Here is a 20986-nt window from a genome sequence, read left to right on the forward strand (position 1 = left end):
ATGCCTTTCTGAAATCAGACACAATCCATCAATTTCTGGTATTTACTTTGTTTATAGACTTAGTCCTGTAGCTTTCTGTTTCTGTATCTTCTGGCTGATTCTTCAGTTTGTCTGGAAAAAGGAATTATTGAATTAACTTATGCTTGTTTTAATTAGAAAAAAAGCACACTAAGAATATGCTGATTATTTATATATACTAATTTGTGTGACAGAAATAAAAGCTTCATTAACTCAGAAATTTTACTATTTCTTTTATGCAAAAGTAAAATTTCTTGTTTTAAAAAAAATTCTGTAAGAGGCACAATTCCCCTGTTCAGATGATGCTGTCTAATCATTTTAATATTCTCAAAGAGTATACTGACCAGAAGTGTAAAACTTAGACTTAAAATCCTAATCATAAGAACTGCTTTTTATGGTAAAATACCTTTTATCACCCTTGATTACATATAAAATCTAGATGCATCTTATAATTACTTTCAAATGAAATTGTTCAGCCACCAGGGAGAAAGCAAGTTGATAAGTAGTTGTCAGTGACTAGACACATGTATATGAGCTATTGATCAATCAGTTGTCACCTCAATAAGTGCTTTACATTGGTAACATCACAGTCTGGTGAATTTTAAATTAAACTCAAATCCCTGTCATATATGATTTCTTTTAAAATTGATATTATTATGCAGTCTTAAAATGAAAATTATTTTATATCCAGAAGATCATCTGCTTTGCCCCAGGTGATAAATTGAAAGACAATAGAAAGTGCCAAAGTAGGGAGAATAGAGAATTTTCCAAGATAGCAAAGACTGGTCTAGCTAATACAAGCATCACGGAAGTCTAGCACCACAGCCTCAAACATTCATCTGTTGAAAAGTCCCAGTGGGCTTATAAAATAAGCTATTTAACTCCCAGTGGTACATAATTTAATTACTAGAAGCAAACTACAAATTTAGCTAAATAGAAAGTTCAAATGAATCCCTGGTACTATTTAGGGTGTCTCAAGATCATGATCAAGACTATGAAAAGCAGTGTGTTATTGGTATGGTAAACATGGATGGTCTACGCGGCTGCTGAGGGCAAGAGTGATTTAGAAAAATCTTTATATTCTAAATGTGAAGAAGAATTAGACCAATCTTTCTAAACGTATGTTGATGGACTACTTGCTTCAGGATTCACTGAGATGCTTATCTAGAATTATCCCTGGGCTCTACTGCTTATCCTCGAAGTTATAAAGACAATGGCCAGGAATATACATTTTCATAATCTTCCACAATGATTCTGATGTATTTGCACATTTGAAACTACTCTTGGATTCATAGTTTCAGTGCAACCCTGAGAAATAAGGTGGAATGCAAATATATGTACTATTTATGGTTAATTAAGCTGAAAAGAAGATTATGAACATTTAATACAATGTTTTTCAAGCAAAAAGAGAGTTAAGGTGAGTCCTACAATCAATGGTATTTTACAATGAAAGAGTTATGATATTTTAATGACAGTGAGCTTACAAGTTGTATATGAAAAGGATACATTTGAGTTGCTATATGAAAGTTCTTAATAGAGCTATATGGGCATTTAAAAAAAAAAAAAAAGAACTATGTGGGTATGATCCATATATACACTCTGAGCTAAGTCACTCTTGCCACCAAAGCATGAGGTCTGAGATATAGCCTATGGTTAGGTGTGGAAAAAGTTAGTTCATTTGTTCAAGGAAGTGATCCAAGTCACCGAAGTTGGGGCAAAGCATTTGAATGCTGTTTAGAAAAAAGTGTCATGGTGAACATAAGTGTAGCATAGATATAAATCACTTCGTCAAGTCCCTGGTGGTTGCTCTCCACCAGATTGATTTTAGCTCCCAAGAAACATTTTTGGTTGTGACACTGGGGTAGGGAAAAGGAGAGATGCTGGCAACCATAAATGGTGCTAGATTCTTTCAATGCACAAGATCCCAAACAAAGAACTCCTCAGCCCACAGTGTCAGTAGTGCTAAGATTGAAAAACTCTGTTCTAGTGAATAGTCCTCTGCAACCCCTGGGCTTTTAAGCTGATTCTGGACTTAGAAAAGAAAAACAAGAGTAAAATAACTATTTGATTTCAATAACAAAACAAAGCCATAATTTTAAAATATGGCAGAGAAGAACCAAAGCCCTGATACTTCTGCCTGAAACATTTTTTCCCTCATAAAATCAAGGAAATTCTCAAATTGGCTAGTGATATTTATAAAATACCAATATGTAATTCTGAAAATTGTGATTTCCTACAGAAAATGAGATAGGAGAGGGCACCTGGGTGGCTCAGTGGGTTAAGCCTCTGCTTTTGGCTCAGGTCATGATCTCAGGGTCCTGAGATTGAGTCCTGCATGGAGCTCTCTACCCAGCAGGGACCCTGCTTCCTCCTCTCTCTCTGCCTGCCTCTCTGCCTACTTGAGATCTCTTTCTGTCAAATAAAGAAATAAAAAATCTTAAAAAAAAAAGAAAAAGAAAAAGAAAATGAGACAGGAGACAGAACAGAAAATAAAGGAGTAAAAGAGTGATAAATTGGCAAGATGGGACAGGATGGAAGCCTGTGATGGAAACAGCAACAATTAGAATCAGAATAAAGTCACAAGTGGTAACTTTGGTTATCCCAAAGAACAAGTGTCCTGAGGGCTCAATTAGAAATGAAAACAACACAAACAATAGCTATTGTGAGACTCTGTATTATCTAATTTAATCCTGGCAGTAGCACTGTGAGATGGTTACCAGTGTACCCAATTTCAAGATGAGAATACTGAGGTGTTAGCATATGGAGTTAGACTTGATCAACTGGATTCCTTGTTCTTTCTTTCTTTTTCCCATTCTTTCTCTCTCTCTTCCGTTCGTTCGTCCTTTCTTTCTTTCTTTCTTTCTTTCTTTCTTTCTTTCTTTCTTTCTTTCTTTCTTTCTCTCTCTCTCTCTTTCTTTCTTTCTTCCTTTCTTTCTCATATTATTGGTTTCAGACGTACAGGTCTGTGCTTCATCAGTCTTATATAATATCCAGTGCTCATCACATCATGTGCCCTCCTTAATGTCCATCAGCCAGTTACCTCATCCCTCCACCCTCTTCCCCACCAGAAACCCTCAGTTTGTTTCCTATGATTTAGAGTCTCATGGTTTGTCTCCCTCTCTTATTTTATACCATTTAAATTTTTTCTCTCTTTCCCCATGATCCTGTTTTGTTTCTTAAATTCCACATATCAGTGAGATCATATGATCATTGTCATTCTCTGATTGACTTATTTTGCTTAGCAAATACCCTCTAGTTCCATCCATGTTGCACAAATGGCAAAATTTTGGTTTTGTGATGGCTGAATAGCATTCCATTGTATACGTACATGTTTGTGTGTGTGTGTGTGTGTGTGTGTTTGTATGCTACATATTCTATATTTGGGCTCCTTCCATAGTTTGACTATTGTGGATATTTCTGCTATAAAATTGGGGTGTAGCTGTGCCTTTGGATCACTGCATTTGTATCTTTGGGTTAAATACCCAGTAGTGCTATTGATTCCTTGGAATCTGGAGGGAGGGATGCAAAGACATAAGGACATTGAGAGATTATTCTTGGGAGCAGTTGTGGTGGAGTGAGTCGGGATCCAGAATCTGGCAGGCAGCAGCCATTGACTGGAATGACAGAAGTGGGGATCGTGGATAGCAGTGTCCAGCTCTGGGTCCTAAGCAAGTGCTGCTGTCAGGGATTTAGCTATGTGGGTCTGGCTGGGTCCCCTTGTTTCTTGTCATTTTTTAAAGCTGACTCTTAAGCATTTTGATCAGATGAATGAAATCCCTATTACCTTCTGGTAATCTATCTTCATCTTAAATTAGCCAGGGTCAGTTTCAGGGGTTTACAAGCGAGAAACCTAACTGGCTCAGGGCTGGGAGAAGAACAAAGAGGAGCTCTTTGGAGTTATTTAAATAGGAAGTAGGGAATGCAAGAAAAATAAAAACTTCTGTATTACCTCCCCTGTTTCAAGGACTTGCTCCTCTCATTATGAGATGTTGATTCTGGGGGGAGAAAGGGAGGGAGGCAGGGAAGGAGGATCTCTGTGGAAGCCTAGATGATACCTAATTACTGGTACTTCTTTTTCTTTTTTTATTTTTAAGATTTTATTTATTTATTTCACAGACAGAGATCACAAGTAGGCAGAGAGGCAGGCAGAGAGAGAGAGCGGGGTGGGGGGGGAAGCAGGCTCCCCACCGAGCAGAGAGCCCAGCCCGATGCAGGGCTCAATCCCAGAACCCTGGGATCATGACCTGAGAGGAAGACAGAGGCTTTAACCCACTGAGCCACCCAGGTGCCTCCTAATTACTGGTACTTCTTGAAGTGAAATGTCTGAACACTGTCTTTTAAAATTTTATATTACCGACCCCAGCACATTCTTCCCCAGTTCTTCATGTTCCCGATTTCTTTTTGGCATCTGTTTCTTAAATGCCCTTTTCTCAGAGGTGCTTCTCAGACCACCTAAAGTTAAGTCATCTCGTGTTCCTATCTCTTATCACAAACTCCATTTTATTTTCTCGATAGTACTTACCCCATCTCCAAATGTTTTGGATTATTTGTTTACATGTTTATATCCCCTCCCCCACCCCTATAAGATCTTTTCTGTCCTGTTTCCAACTGTATCTCCAATGCCTGGAATGATTCTGGCGTGAAGAGAATATTTGTTGAATGGATGGATTGGTGGATGATGCCCAAGTTCCTTGGCTTGTCATATACTCACTATACATTAAAAAAAAAAAAAAAACAAAAAAAGAACAAAAAACAGAAACTTGTACATTTTTTAAAATTCTTTCTATATTGGAGATTAGTGGCAGGCAGGCTAGAAATGACTTATTTATTTAATTGGATATCAACCCCAAAGTTCTAAAAGCAGAGTTTAAAAACCTAAAGAGATATGTAATCTTAACTACCTGTGATTTCTCCTTTTTGAACATTGAGGCACTTTTGAAAGAAGCTATATTGTACAGGAAAACCTGATATATGTCTCAGGTGCCTCTTTCTCACAAAACATATTTTAATTGACTTTGATATAGCAAAATATTGACATAAGCACTGCAAAAGTGTTTACTGAACCTTTACTAGGTATCACGTACTGTGTTAATCCCTGGAGAATTCGTTGTGTACAAAGTAAGTGCAGCCTTTCCTCTTAGGGGGGGCTACAGTTTTCAGGGGAACCAAATAAAAGAACTGTTCAAAACATACATGATAAGTGTGATCACAGATCTGCCCAGAGGTCGATAAGGACATTTCATTTGAAGTAATGCTCATCTGAGGCTGGGATGGAGATGGAGAGTAGGTGATGGGCAGTGAAGCTCAAGCTGACATCTGAAAGTGAGTTAACTGAGCAAATCAGGGTGGGGTTGGAGGGAGAATGAGGCAAAGGAAGAGGTAGGTATGTGAAGGAGTCCCACAAAGAGGTCAGGGCAGAGCGACATACGCTGACCATACTACACGGGACGGGGATCAGTTAATGGACTTGGGCCACTGATGTCAGAAGCAGCCCGTTTCCTTTGGCTGAATGCCTCTCACCATCATTCCAGCATGTGTGTAACTAAATCCTTTCCATCACACACAACTTGAACAACATCTCTTCCAGGAAGCCTTTCCTGATCTTCCACGTGCAAGAAACTTCTCTCTCCTTTGCACTCCTATTGTCCATCCCTTTATTTACAGGCTGACTAGATGACCATGCAGGTTTTGCCTCACAACTTACCAAACCATATGTGGCGGGTCTGCCCATACAGATGTATTTATGAACATACCATGTATTTCCTGCTAGTCTTTTTAAGAAACTAGAGGACTCAGTTCTCATTGGCTTTGTCTGTGTATTTCCTTTCATGACAAAAACATTTCACTGGATTAGTAATCCAGTTGTCTGTATCAGTATGAATTTGGAATTTTAATGATCTACTAAGTCAGTGAGGAAACATGACAAAAGCCTGTATATGTTTTAGAAAATGAGAGAAAACTTGTTTAAGGTGTGTTCATAGCAGTGTTCAGATGCAGTGGGAGTGAGCAGTTGATTGTTCTAATTGCCATGAAGCTCCATTCTTTCAACTCATCTTCTTCTTAAAATTTTTAAAATTCATGGGTGCCTCTTGATTTTGGCTCAGGTCATGGTCTCGAGGGCATGGGACAGAGCCCTGAGTCAGACTCTGTGCCCAGCAGGGAGTCTGCTTGAGATTCTTTCCCTCTACCCCTCGCCCAGGACTCACACTCTCTTAAATAGATTAATTAATTTAAAAAAAATTTTAATTCACTTTATGTTGTCTGCTATTTCATGAATTCAAAGGATTCATAAGACCCCCATCTGTTGAAATCACCTTTGAACCTATTATTTTTGATAATTTCTCAAGTATGTTGTGCCTTGCTATTATGAACTTGTTCTAGAAATGTGTATTTAAGACATTAAATTATCAGTACTATTTACATGGAGAGATTCTATATCACAGGAGGACCTCCATTGTTCTCTTCTCTTTCCCCTTTTCTTTTCAATAGCTTAACAGTCATTTGAATGGTACATCTGTTAACCAGAAGGCCAGCCTGACTTCAACTCTTAACTGCTTTCCTGATGGCTATATTGAAGAACTTCCTCATCTCACCACCATCTGGTGTCATTAACCTCTGCAATCTTTCTAGGTAACGTGTGTGTTGGTTGTGTGCATGTTAAAAAACATTTTCAAGGAATGTTTTTCTTGAGATTACTTTTAGTAACTCAGAAAAATTTAATTCACCTCCCCCCATCTTCATTCTATTAAATTTCAGTTAGAATGTCAAGGCTAGAACTGTTTTGGAGGGTGTCTGTATTACATAAAATTCTACTTTATTCCCATGGCTTTTTTTTTTTTTTAATACACTTATAGTTCGTTTGTCCAAAAAACAAAGCCTCTTCTAGCTCCATTCATCAGTCTTGCCAGATTTGAGAGGCTCCAGGAAACACTTCCCTGCGTGAGTTTTTGTGCTGCTGATTCCCTCTCCTAGTTAATCTTTGAGGTTCCAGTATTGTAGACAACTGTTACAACACAGATGTCATCTAGAAGCAGTATCATGTTAAGCTCTGAGACCTTAAATTATTTCATTAAGGTGTCACATGGCTGAGGAAGTGGGAAACAGCACAATCTGTTGTGATGAAACACAATCACATTCTGCTGCTGAAAAAAAGGAGAGGAAATAAGTGTTACCTGATGGTCTTAATGAAAGCCCTAGAAAATACAATTAAAATATGTCTAAAAATATACATATATTGATATTGGAATCTTGACAATAGTCTACACTATATATTACACTTTGCAACAGATTACATAACATCTATCAACTTATTTTTTTTTTCCCCAAGCAGGTAAATGGACAATTTTTTAAAAGCATATTCTATTGCTCTTTTATATGAAAAATGGATCTGAGATGGGCAAAGCTAGAAATAGGGAGATACGTTTCAGTCATTAATGAAAAGCCTATTTGGATGGTTGAGTTAGGAGTGCTGGTACCTTGAACTAGGAGGGTACCAGAGGAAGTAGAGTGAAGTAGACAAATTTTGGCTGTATTTTGAAGGCAGGTCTGCTAGGACTTGATCATCAAAGACAGGAGGGACAGGAGGGAAATGACTCCTAGGTTTTGGTTTAAGCAATGGAGCCGTGATGGAGAGCACTGGGGATGATGAGCAGGTATTAAGAGGAGTCCAGATTTCTTCAAGTGATGGGGAGCCATTTAAGTTTTTAATCTTGTTTTTGAGCAGAAAAATGACGTGAGTAGAGTTATCCTTCAGGGAAACATTAGATATCTTTGACATTGTGTGTGGAAGAATCAGGATGTAGGCTCTCCATCACAGTTCTAACATTAGCCATTCATATGACAGTAAGAAGCATTTCTGCTCTCTTTGGATTTCTGTCATTTATAATTGTTTATTAAGGCTTCCCAAGTACCAGCAACTAAGCCAGAAACTGTGAAAACCAAGATGGGTAAGACACCTTTGCAAGTGGAGGAGCCTGCCTGGTACCTGGGGTCCTAGCAAGAGCACATCTAATTCTAATACTGAGTTTTCATTTTCACAGTGTGTTTCTGGTATAAGACCAAAGTGCTCTGGGAGTTCCAAAACTGGGATGATTATGTCTGCCTGGGTTAATGCAGTGGGCTAGGGAAGTTGTTTGGTGAAGTTCTTAGGCTTTAACGGATTGGTAGGAAAAGAGGTATTTGGTCACTCGTTGTTCCAAAGTCATCCCAAAGTCCCTCTGCATACTAATTAGATGTGGTGTATATGTGCCCCACCATTTCTGTGTACATTTTATATTTTTCCATCTTCTTTTTCATAGTGACTGCTAGCTTTCTGTTTGGGGTTTTTTGTTTGTTTTGTTTTTGTTGGATCTTCAGCTGTTATTAGGGGGAATATTGTTAAGCAATAATCAACAGATGACACACTCTTATGTTGAGCCACTTTGTGGACAGAGGAAATATTCCTAATATGGCTATAGGGCCCAATGAGAAACTGAGAACATCAGATTTGGAAACTGTTTCCAGTAAAGCCAACTTCCTTTATTTCTGTGACTCACCAGTTCTCATTTTAAAAGGCCCGAGGCTTTCCCTTCAAAGATTCTAAGGTATTCTTCTCTAGTCCAAGGTCTAGCACTATAAAGAATGGGCACTTGAGAAAGTTTACTCTTCGTTTTTTGGGTTTGGCCAATCTTGTTTATTGTTATATGTTATTCAATCATGCCACTGAAGCTAAGACTACTTGATGGAAAGCAAAAACTGGGGATGGGTGGGGGCAAGCAATCAATCTTGGGCTTTTCTTATATTGGGAACATCTGTTGGGTGGTTTTCTTTACTTTTCCTCCCTTCAAATTATTGCTCCTTTTGATGGCGATGGATTCCTCAGGGCATAGTCCAAAGCTGGCAGATGTCGATATTCTTTGGATAGATGAGAAGGAGCAAGGAGGAAGGCAGCAGGGCTCATGTTCCAGGCAGAAGAGCTGCTATAAGCAAAGGCAAAGAGATGCCTGTGGGTCATACTGCTCAGCGGAAGATGGCATTTTTTTTTAAAGATTATTTATTTATTTATTTGACAGAGAGACATCACAAGTAGGCAGAGAGGCAGGCAGAGAGAGAGAGAGGAGGAAGCAGGCTCCCTGCTGAGCAGAGAGTCCGATGCGGGACTCGATCCCAGGACCCTGAGATCACGACCTGAGCCGAAGGCAGCAGCTTAACCCACTGAGCCACCCAGGCGCCCGGAAGATGACATTTTTAAAGGGACCATTCCCACCTAAGCTAGACAGAAAGCTGTATATTATTCATTATGCGACTCCACTGCCCATCATATTCACTTTCTTCCCCTCCAGAAAACCTTTATTTTCTGCTTAAATAGGAATCACAAATAGGTGAGATATGAGTGTTCACCAGTAGAAAAGAGCACAGGAAATAGGAACTGTACATTTGTGTTGTCTTGCTCGCTCATTGGGTCTCTGTTTTTATAAGTGACCCTGTCGTCTTATCCCTTTGCCTCTCCATTTCTTAAGTTAGCACACTGAAAAAAACATAATTTGTTTTTCCTTTCTATTATTCTCCCCACAAAAAGTATGCCTTTAAAACTCTTAAAATATTTATAAGCAAAGGGATTCCTTGTTCGATGGGGAAAAAATTAGACATACAGAAAAACACTAATTATGCAGCACCATTGAACTCATGGATTAGTGTGTTTGTGTGTGGTATATAGTGAGAACTGTACCATATTGAATAGGAATTGTGTTTTCCTTGTATGCTGCAATAAACATGAGCTGTAGTGTAAATATGTTAAAGATTCGTTACGATTGCTCAGTGATTTTCCACTTAGTAAAATAAAAAAAAGCAAAGCACCTTTTTAAGATTTTATTTATTTGAGAGAAGGAGAGGGTGAGAGAGAGCATGAGCTGGGGGAAGAGCAGAGGGAGAGGCAGACTCCCCACTGAGCAGGGATCCTGATGTGGGACTCTATCCCAGAATTCTGGGATCATGACCTGAGCCGAAGGCAGACATTTAACCAACTGAGCTACCCAAGCACCCTAAAGCACTTTTTAAAATATTTTATTTTATTTTAATTTATTATTATCAAGATTTCATTTATTTGTCAGAGAGAGAGAGACAAGCAGGGGGAGTGGCGGGGCGGGGGGGGGGGGAAGCAGGTTCCCTGCTGAGCAAGGAACCAATGCAGGATTGGTCCCAGGACCCTGGGATTATGATCTGAGCTGAAGGTAGGTGCTTAACGGACTGAGCCACCCAGGTATCCTGCACTTTTTTTTTTTAAGATTTATTTATTTGAGAACGTGCATGCACATGTGTGGGGGGAGGGGAAAAGGGAGAGGGAGGGAACCTCAAGCAGACTCCTTGCTGAACACAGAGCCTGATGTGGGGCTCCATCTCACGACCCTGAGATCATGACCTAAGCAGAAATGAAGTCATATGCTTAACCGACTGAGCCACTCAGGCACCCCCAAAGTACTTTTTTCAAAAAGAAAAAAGTACAGGTAGACAAGATAAATACAATCACTGATAACTTCACTTCTTGAAATAACTACAATGAATATATTATAAATTTCTTATACATGCTCATAGAAGCATTAAATTATACATGCTCACTTATAAACTGCTTTTCTATTTTAGCAACCTATCAGTTAATTGTTTTTAAGTGTGATTACAACTGGGTGTTGTACATAAAGAATGAATCTTGGAACACTACATCAAAAACTAATGTAGTTTATAACACTATATATATATATATATATATATATATATATATCACTATATATATATATATATCACAATAAAAATAAAAGACTTTTCCATGTAAAGATTATTGCAAAAAAATTTAAAACAATAAATTCCAATTAGTAACTTAAAAAAAATCTCAAAACAAATTTGTAAGTGTAATTTTTGAGCTTTTCTCAAAATTTCCCGAATAATTCTGAGAGTTTCCTGGAGTATCTTGTGTGAATTCTAAGAATAATCTCCTTGGCCATTTTTTTACCTTTCTTCCAAGCACCGAGCTCTTCTCTCCTTTATTGCTTTCTCTTACTGCTGTTAAGAGCACATGTGTAGCTGTGTTCTCTTCCCCTCCCCTTTCCTAGTGGCAGCATCTTTGGTGCTGTTGGTGGCATCCAATATCTGTGAGAAAGTTCTTGAGGCTTGTTGTCTGACATGCACTAGTGGGGTGTGTCCTACCTTAATGAATGTAACTGAAACTAAAGGAGATGTTGATTTTTTTTCTCAGTAAACTCAATTATTTGGTTTTTATTCTTTTTATCGTCCCCCACCCCCTCTTCCCTGATATTCATACATTCTTTGGTTCATTCATTCAACAGGTGCATAAGCTGGGTGGTAGGAAGACAGTGGGAAACAAAACAGGCATGATGCCTGGGCTCAGAGAGCCACTGGTCAAGGAGAAGAAACAGGCATTCAGCTGGTAAACACATCAACAAATACATAATTTTACTAGGAAGACTGCAGGTGCTATGGGGAAGACTAGCAGAGGGAACATGGTTGATGTTGTAGACTCAAGGAGGCTGCTCTCAGGAAATGAGTCCGTGCTGCTAGGACATGATAACTGGAATAGCCAGTACCTTCTTGCCTCAGAATCATTTTACCCTGATGCTCTGGCCCATTTTCCCACATGCCACCTTCTAGACCCTGCCTTTCTTCTTAGCTCTTCCTCCAAGACTCTGCTGTCCTTTGATAAAAAGATTCTGCCAGACTGTCTCCCAAATCTCTAAATTTCTAGATTGCTGCAATAAATATAGTTTATAAATACAGTTTCAAATCTATCCATTTTCATACCTTCCTATACAATGATGGTTAGAAAAGGCTTCTTAATTAAAGGGATCTGATTACCCAATCTAGATGATTTTTATAATTGAAGCAACTGCTTGATAAAGTATCTATTAGAGTCATGGTACTGCTCAGTGGTATTCTGCAGTACAAGAATCATATAATAGCTTTCACAACTGTAGAAGAACAATAGATTGGAAGAAAAGAGAAGCTTCATTATTTTTCTTCAAACAGGTTTGCTTTTGTCATTTGAATAATAGTTTTCACTTGAGGGATGGAGTCAGCGTGAGAGCTGGAGGAATGGGGTGGGGGCTGGAGAGGGAAAAGGAAAGGTATAGAAAGACAGAGAGATAACACATGACTGTAGTACCATGGTTCTCAGTGCTCCCCAGCTTTTTCTGGCATAATGACCTAATATGAATGAGGTACAGTCATACTCCAAGGACCTTGAATTTGTAGAGCTAGGCTCATGTCTCTTGCTCCACCTTTTTGAACAATTTCATTTCCCTTTAATGTCATTTCTCTGTGCTCTCCATCTCTGTGCATAGACTGGGTGATGGGGGCTGTTAATAGGTAATGGGTTTTTCATAACAGAAGCTTATTATAACTTGGCTTCATAAAGTTCCATACATAGGAGCCATTTATGGAAATATATGAAGAAATTATAGACCTATTGTGTCTTAGAACTTTAGCTAGAAGGCTGACATTTTAAAACAGCTTGTGTGCTTCTGAGTATGATTTCTATGCGGAAATGAAAAGATATCACATACACAGTTCAGTGAGCTGTCAGTGGAAATGTTGTGAATTAAAGCAGAGCTCAAGAGGGTCATAAAAATTAGAGGTCATTTCTCTGCTCATCACTAAACCTGGGATTGTTTTTCACCTTGGCACTTTGCAATCTTAAATCATCAACTTTATCTACCCCCCCCCCCCAAAAAAAAATCTTAAAAAAAATTTTGTCTCAATCTGCTCAAGTTCTAATCCCCTCTTTTTCAAGAGATACCCCATATAGTTTAAGTTGCCTGAAAGCTTATTGTATTGTTATCACTGAATTCTGCTATGCTCTTGGATTTTTCATATGCTTTCCCAAACTTGTAGAAAGGGAAATGTAGATGCATATGCTGACTTTGAAGTACCCCTCCACTCTAGATGCTGTTGGTGGAGGTGCTGTCAAGGGTTTACGCCCTTTGCCAGGCAAGACACTGGACATCCTCTTGTCTTAGGAACACTCCCATATCCTTGCAATAATATCTCATTCTTCTTCTTGCTCAGAAAGGATAACTGTTTAAATCTAGGGCAGCAATTCTGTGGACTGTCAGCTTTTCAGCAATGAGAAAGATAATAGTGAGATTTGTTGTGACATCGCAATCCCAAGATATATAAACCTTGTTACAAAGACTATCTACTGCTCAAACAAAAATTTGCCTGTCTTAAAAAAAAAAAAAAAAATCTTGAGATTGTTCAATCAGCCGGTATTGTAGAAACCTGGAGCCTCTTTATGAAATGCAGTATACCTAAATGGATTTAAAATTTGCCAGCCTATTGATATAACTTCAGGTATAATTCACCAGAAATAATAATGGCTATCCCATGTATTGATCAGTTATTGTCTCTCACACACTCTGCTCAGTACCTTCTTTGTGATCTTAATTAATCCTTACAATAATCTTTCGAGTGAGGATGTTGTTATTATTCTTATATCACAGATGGAGAAGCTGATGTTTAAAAGATGTAATAACATGTTCAGTTTTTTGTGGCTAGGAAGTGGTAAAGCCAGAAGGCAAATCACTGTCTTTGCCCTCTCATCATATGACAGATTTAAGAAAATCATGTGGTTGTTTCCAAGAGGAAGATTTTTTTTTTTCAAGAGGAAGATATTTTTAAAGAATATTCTAGAATGTGCTTTCTGAAGCATTCTTACTCATTAATTTTCTGCCTGATGTGCCTACATTAAGAAGATAAGTACAGTGTGCAGTTCATGTTATGCCAGTTTTTTGACAAGCAAGGATTGTAGGATTCTTAAACTAGAAAAATAAACTGGCTTGGGATGAGTAAGAATCCAGGTCACTTTTAAAATACCTCCGTGCTTTTTAGCTATTTTTAAGTTAAGATTTTTTTTTCTTGATGTAAGTAGAACATACTCGATTGTCATAAGATCTAAAGAAAAGTCTCACAGTGCTCTCAGGAGAAAGCTTTCGTTTTTACTCCTATTTGTGTCCTAAGGATAGACATATTAAAATATGTCAGTACTGATTATAAAATAACTGTGAACATTCATTGAACACTTAATATGGTCCAGGCACTCATTTAATTCTCACAGTTATTCTAGGAATTAGATCCCCTAATAATACAGAAGATAAAGCTGAGACACAGTGACATAACTTTCCCAAGGTCGCACAGATGAAAGCCAGGCAGCCACCAGTGAACTCCAGATCACTCTGTAGCATGGCTTCTCCTTCTATACATGCCAGTACATCTACATAAGCAACATGCTGTCTGTTGCTATTAGAGTTAAACATTGATTTTCTGGAGTAGCTTTCCATGGTGACCAAAATTCATAACCCTAGCTTAAATTTCTTTAATTATACAATTAGTTTAGTAGCATTTTGGGTTTTTATTTCTTTCAGCATGGAATGATCATGATACTATACTTTTTCAGTCAGTTTGCTCACTCATTTACTCAGTCAATAAATTCAGCAGGTACTGTGCATACCATCTATAACCTTCTCTGCTAGTCATGTGGGTCGGGAGGAGTCACAAGGACGCCATTAGTGCATTCAGGAACCCATAACTTAAGGGAGGGTCAGTGTCATGGAGTAAGGCTAACATGAATACCACAGCTAACTTGACTACAGTTCAGGATAAGGCATTACTGTAAGATAGTTGAGAATTAAACACTGTAGGAATTGAAATAAGGGCTTCCTTTTTTACAGTGATAGAGGTCAAAAAAGATTGGTGAAGGAAATGGAGCTGAAATGGAATTAGGACTGTCATAAAGGATGAATATTTGCTGCCAGCGATGTTACATTCAGAAGGGACCTTAGAGACACTGGACCTAATTCTCTCATCTTAAAGGAGAAAACACTAAAAACCAGAAAGGTTAATTGATTTCCCAAGGTCACACTCTCCCATCTGTAATGCTGGTTCTAATTTCAAACCTGAATGCTTGCTTAGTACTTTTTTCCCAAGTGGTTTTGACATATCGTCCTGAATTCAGTATTGGTTACCTTGCTCACATCTTAGATACTCTCAAGAGGCAAATAGAATCAAACGGACCTTTAGTAATTAGTAAAAATCGTTAAGGCAAAGTAATGCTGACTAGACAAATCTGAGGTAGTGTCTGACAGATTTAGTGCCAAGTCAGGTTGGAAGAGAAGAGGAAGTAGCAGATGGAGTTTTAGGTTGATATTGACAGTAGGTGGGAAACAGGTAATAGCAAACAGATGGGCCCCATAATGTAGAAAGACCACCAGCACACATTTTCCACAGCTTTGTTCCCAAATGGCAACAAGATTCAATATAGCTCATTTTAAGAAACTTACTAAGCACAAATTCTTAGAAAGGTATAATGGTTGGTATCCTAAAGTATAAAGAGTATAAAAATAAGACTGGAAGAGTGTGAAAATAAGACTGTTTCTGTACTCACACTCTCTACTGAAGCTCAAGAAAAGTAGGAAATCCAAAACAAGTACAAAAGAGAGTAATATAATGCAAAAATATAATGCAAAAAAAGGAGGACAAATACATGTGATAAAAGAAATACAAATAAAGCATTCATGGAGAAGGTGGTACTCTAGTTGAATGTAGCCTGTGGCGGTGAAGGGGCTAGAAAGGCAGAGGGAAGTGTTCAAGATGAATAAAAGCTCAGAGGCAGGTAAATGCCAGAGAGGATTTGTTTAATTGCAAATGGCACAGTTACAGACACGTAAATACATGTCATGAGAGCCATTTAATAAGGTGGTAGAGACCCCAAATTGTCATTATATGGCTGGAAATAAGTTACTTAAACCTCTCTCAACTTCTGTATCTTTATTTCTGCAAATGAGCTAGTTTCTGCAATCCCTTCCAGGTTTAGGACTTAGTGACATCTAATCTAAAATTTTATTAAATGTCTTAGACTAATATTTTCCGAAGTATACGACAGTGTTTGCCACCAGTGGCCTGCGGGTTTTAAGTGGTATATTTATGCTATTTATGTTAATAATCACATCTTTGTAGAGTTTCCTTCTATTTCAAACATGTGATACAGATTTCCATTTTTTTGTACTGTCAAAAGTTTTCCTTTAAAAATTTTTAAGTGAAAAATATGTACCAAGTTACAAAGAACACTTAAGTATTTTCATTGATATGTTATGCTTTAATTCATGCACACCAAAATATAGCTATGCTTGTTTTGCTACAAAATCCATTCATGGATTCATTCATTCACTGAACAAATATTTACACGACTGCCAACTGTGTGACCTACCCTGGATCCGGTGGTGATAATTTGGTAAATGAAACAAAAATATTTGCCCTTGTGAAGCTGACATTCTTGAGAGGTGAGGCTGACAGTAACAATAAACATGATAAAGAAGTAAATTATATAGGGTGTTATTAGATGTTACATGCTAGAGGAAAACAAGAGAGCAGGATAAATGAAAGGGGAAGAGCAACAGAGTATATGTTACATGAGGCAGCTGGTCAGGACCATTGGAAAGGTGACATTGTATCAAAAATGTTAAAAGGCAGGGCACCTGGGTGGCTCCGTGGGTTAAGCCTCTGCCTTTGGCTCAGGTCGTGACCTCATGGTCCTGGGATCAAGCCCCACATCAGGTTGACTGCTCAGCGGGGACCCTGCTTCTCTCTCTCTCTGCCTGCCTCTCTGCCTACTTGTGACCTCACTCTCTCTCTCTCTGTCAAATAAAATAAATAAAATTTTTAAAAAAATGTTAAAAGGCAAGACAATAAGCCCTCCAAGTATCTAGAGGGAGGAATAATGTTGTGCTTTACTTCCCAGTGGATAAAATTAATGTTCCAAGAAAGTGTGTCCTCATGCTCTCCTGTATTTTTGCACCCTGGGCTTACGTACACTATGGTGACCTGGCCAACACCAGGAAACACAGAAACTTGAGTATCTTTCCAGGGGCAGAGTGGGGGAAAGGGGTGGGGAGAAAGGAGAAGATGGTGGAGGTACCTTTATTTTGGAACACAGCTTGAAATGCCTGAGAGCTATCCCATGAAGAAACCTAACAATTTGTTGGAAATGCAGGTCTGGAATTTAGAGGTGAATTTGGGTTTGAAAAAGTAGATGTTGAAGTCATTTCTCTAGCTGTAATATTTAAAAATGTAACATTGCCTAGAGATGAAAGGTAAGTAAAACCCTATTACCCCTTTCTGTGAGGGACTGGCAGAAAGGGGGAAGGGGGCAGAAGGGGGAGACAGAGAAGTAACACACGAGGGCTCTCATGAGTCAGTCCCCAAGATAACAAGGTGGTTTGCATACATGACATACTGGTTGCAAAGAAGATAAACACTGAATATGAAGTAAACATTTATCTTTCAAGGAGTTTTCTGAAATAAATGACAGGGCATAGCACTGGGTAAATGATAGAGCATAAAAAAGTGAGAGACACTCGAGGTCAAATCTCTATAGTGTGGCTTTAGGCAACCCACTGGGCTCTCTCCCTTGTTTGGAGCAGGAGGCCAGTCACATCCACATAAAGGCGTTGCCATGAGGCTTCAACGAGACGCTGTAGTCAGAGGTGCCTGCTGCATAGTAAGCCTGCAGTGAAGCTATAGCGTTAGTAAAATAGAGAAAGTAGAATCTTAAAGTAATGACAAACAAATGTTATGGCTGTTATTAAAAATGTGGGAAATCTGAGCATTTTATTAGCAATGAGAGGAGAAAATTCAGCTAAATAGCAACTTCTGAGATTAGACAGGTTTTCTTATTTTCCCAACTATTGCATAATTTGAATAAGATCAATTACCTTCTGCTCTTTTAGTTCAGTGGTTCTTACTCTCTTTTAAAAAATATTACAAATCCCTCTAATGTAGAAAATGGCTGTTCTCTGCAGAAAAATATATGTAAACATGCAAAAAGATTTGTCCAAAGGTACCAGGATGGTTCCGTCGGTTAATTGTCCAACTCTTGGTTTTTGCTCAGGTCATGAGATCAAGCCCCACCAGCGGCTATGCTCTCAGTGTGGAGTCTGTTTCAGATTCTCTCTCCCTCTCCCCTCTGCTTACTCTCTTTCTCTCATAAATAAATTAATTAAATCTAAAAAAAAAATGATCCAAAGTGGAAATAAAGCAAAAGGACAACTATGCCACTTCAAAGCTTGCTAGAACAGCATCTTACAAGCTTGTCTCTGGGGGATATAATTTGTCTGCTTTACTATTTATTATTGATTAGGGCCCACTTGTTATAAAGTTACATTTTAACTTGTAGAAAATTGATAAGGCACAAATGATTTTTTGTCCAGTTGAAGTGCAGATGGTTTTCCCCAAAAGAAGATGATCCTAAAGGTTATACTCTGATTGTCATGTGTACACTAACCAGTTTTTAATCTAATTAATGAATCATATTCTAGCATTCTTTCTCTTACTGACAATTTCTTGCATCTTTTGTTCGAACAGTCTTTGCCACCTTGCTCTTTTCCTCATCAATAAGGTAAGTAAGTTTGTTATGCTCACAATGTAACTGTATGAGTGTTAAATTTCTAGCTTTTTAAAAATTATTCTTTGGCACACAGTGTATGAGGATTTAAGCAAAACCATATGTATATTTATGTGTACTTCTTAATTACAAATATGTAAATAATCAATAATTAAATTAAATTAAAATTCATTATAGGTATTTGACTTCGCTGTACTGTGGGAGCTGGTTAGGAGGTCTTAGTCAGGGTGAAAAGTTATTTCTTTGTCTAGTGCTGGCACCTGAAGTCCACAGGCAGTTGGGAAAAGAAGATGGATGTGAAGTAGAGCAAGCAAAGACAAGTTGGATAAAAGGGAAGGTGGTGCCTTCCATCACAGAGCTAAATACGCATCTGGTCCAAGAGTCAGGGAAGCTGATCCAGCAGGAGGATCTGGCAGAGGCCCAGCTGCTGCCCCAGGCCCTCAAGGTGAGCCTGCAGATAAGTAATAACATGCCTGAGTTCCAACAGTGCATCTTTCAAGCATTAAAAAGTAAAAAAAAAAAAAAGTGGCTACAGCTCTGCTTCTGCATTCTCAATCTTGTATAGAATTTCTCTTGAGGCTCATACTATCCTAGAAATCCATAGAGAAGGGAATTCTGGAGAACATCGTTCCAACTTAGCTGAGTTGAGACAATACAAATCCATCATATATTATTTAACATAAAATTTGGTGGGGTGGGGGGCTCACAGACCCCTGAAAGCCTGTGAATGGAGAAGCTATGGGTTGTGAACCCTGGGTTATTACAACTCTCTTACTTAACTGTACACAATAACAGGAATGGTATCAATGACTCAATTAAGAAAACATGCCTTCTAAATTTAAGCTTATCAGTGTCAGTGAGCTATAACAGCTGGAAGAATCTACATGGTATCTATTGCCTTCCTAATTTTCTCTCACTCCAGAGCAAGCATTTCGAGAAGCTTGTCAGTCTTTTCTAGGTACTAAGGAGTCACCTTCTTGACAATGTTTTATTTCTTTATTTTTTTTTAGTGTTAAGTTTTATTTTCCAATTTTTCAAGCAAATGCATCCCTTATTAGAGATTTATCATATATGTTACTATGGTCATAACTAATTGAAGAAAATAAATGAATATTTTTTCCTTTGACATCTATTTTTCAGATATACTTAAATCATAAAATTGTGTTGAAGAGATTGATATTCATTCTGGAGTTTTAGACTTCTTGAACACTGGGTGGCCCTTCATTCCTACCCTGGCTTCTTGGTTTTGAGTCAATAGGAAACATTTCAATTCGATTGTCTCTTGATCTTTTGACCAATCTTCATCTCCACAGAAAGGAGGCAGCTCCGGCCCATCTGTTCTCTGCCACAGTGGAAAGGCTTTCTCTTATGGAGCTAGATAGTAACAGCCAAGATATTGGGGATTTTTATGCAGTGCTGCTTTATTGCTATGGGAACTTGGACCACTCTCTTTTCTGAGAACTCTTTTCACAAGGAAATTTTTTTTGTGGGATTTCATTGAACATTTTATTTTCTTTTTGTAATGTGGGTCTGAAAATCTTACATCTTACAGCGGACTATGATGATACAGTTTACATGTACATAAATAGAAAAAAAAAGAAGTCTTTATCTTTTTAACCCATTTTCAAACTTTTACCTGAGGTTTCTGCACATCCTGATACTATTAAAAAAAAAAAAAAAAAACTTTCATAGGGGCCAAAAATAGCAAGTGATGGAAATATGACATCAGAGCAAGGGGTTATTTTTTTTTTAAAAAGTTAGTTTTTTAAACTTATTTATTCAAAGACTATGTCCATTGAGAAAACTTTTTTTTTTTTTTTCCTTTAAGAGAGAGAGAAAGAGAGGAGAGCCTGTGTGTGAGCAGGGGGAAGGGCAGAGGAAGAGACAAAGAATCTTACAGGGCTCCATGCCCAGCATGGAATCCAAGGCAGGGCTTGGTCTTACGACCCTGAGATCATGACCTGAACCAAAATCAGGAGTCAGACGCATAACTTACTGAGCCACCAGGTGCCCCAAGAAAATAATTCTTATGCTAGAAATCTAGCAAACAAGAGTGCATAGGTTCTGGCCTTAATGATCTAAACAGCAAGTTCCTTTTATGTACCTTATCTGTAAAATTATACATTACTTGTAATTTCTTTGTTACTATATAAGATGACCCAATTGGGGTTGCTAGTCTTGTAAACTGATTCATAGGATAAGTGTGGCCAACAATAGTGGCCACACACTAATACTGAATAAACACTTGCCAAATGAGAAAGGAACAAACAATGGATGAACACAGACCTTCACAATGCCATATTATCTATTTATCAGCCCCCACATTTCTAACATCTATTAGCACATCTACTCCTAAAGCTCCTTCTCTAAACTGAGAAAGAGCCTTGTTTGTACCCCAAGGCAGCACACAGTGGGGATGCTGAGAGAGGCAAGTCCATCATTCCAGGAGTGATCTCAAGTCCAGAAGCTGTTGTCTATCTTTTTTTTTTTTTTTAAAGATTTTATCTATCCATTCAACAGAGAAAGAGA

The 20986-nt window shown here is 38.2% G+C and overlaps 1 long non-coding RNA gene across 1 annotated transcript in view; it reads left to right on the forward strand.

Annotated features, from left to right (window-relative positions):
- The window catches only part of LOC309869404, a 209811-nt gene that overhangs the window by 180495 nt on the left and 8330 nt on the right, over nucleotides 1–20986 (forward strand). Inside the window, exon 4 of the long non-coding RNA XR_014314164.1 lies at nucleotides 6508–6648. This is a non-coding gene — a long non-coding RNA (uncharacterized lncRNA). The remainder of the gene's footprint in view (nucleotides 1–6507; nucleotides 6649–20986) is intronic.

Source organism: Mustela nivalis, assembly GCF_964662115.1.
Source record: "Mustela nivalis genome assembly, chromosome: 7".
In the NCBI taxonomy this organism is placed as follows: Eukaryota; Metazoa; Chordata; class Mammalia; order Carnivora; family Mustelidae; genus Mustela; species Mustela nivalis.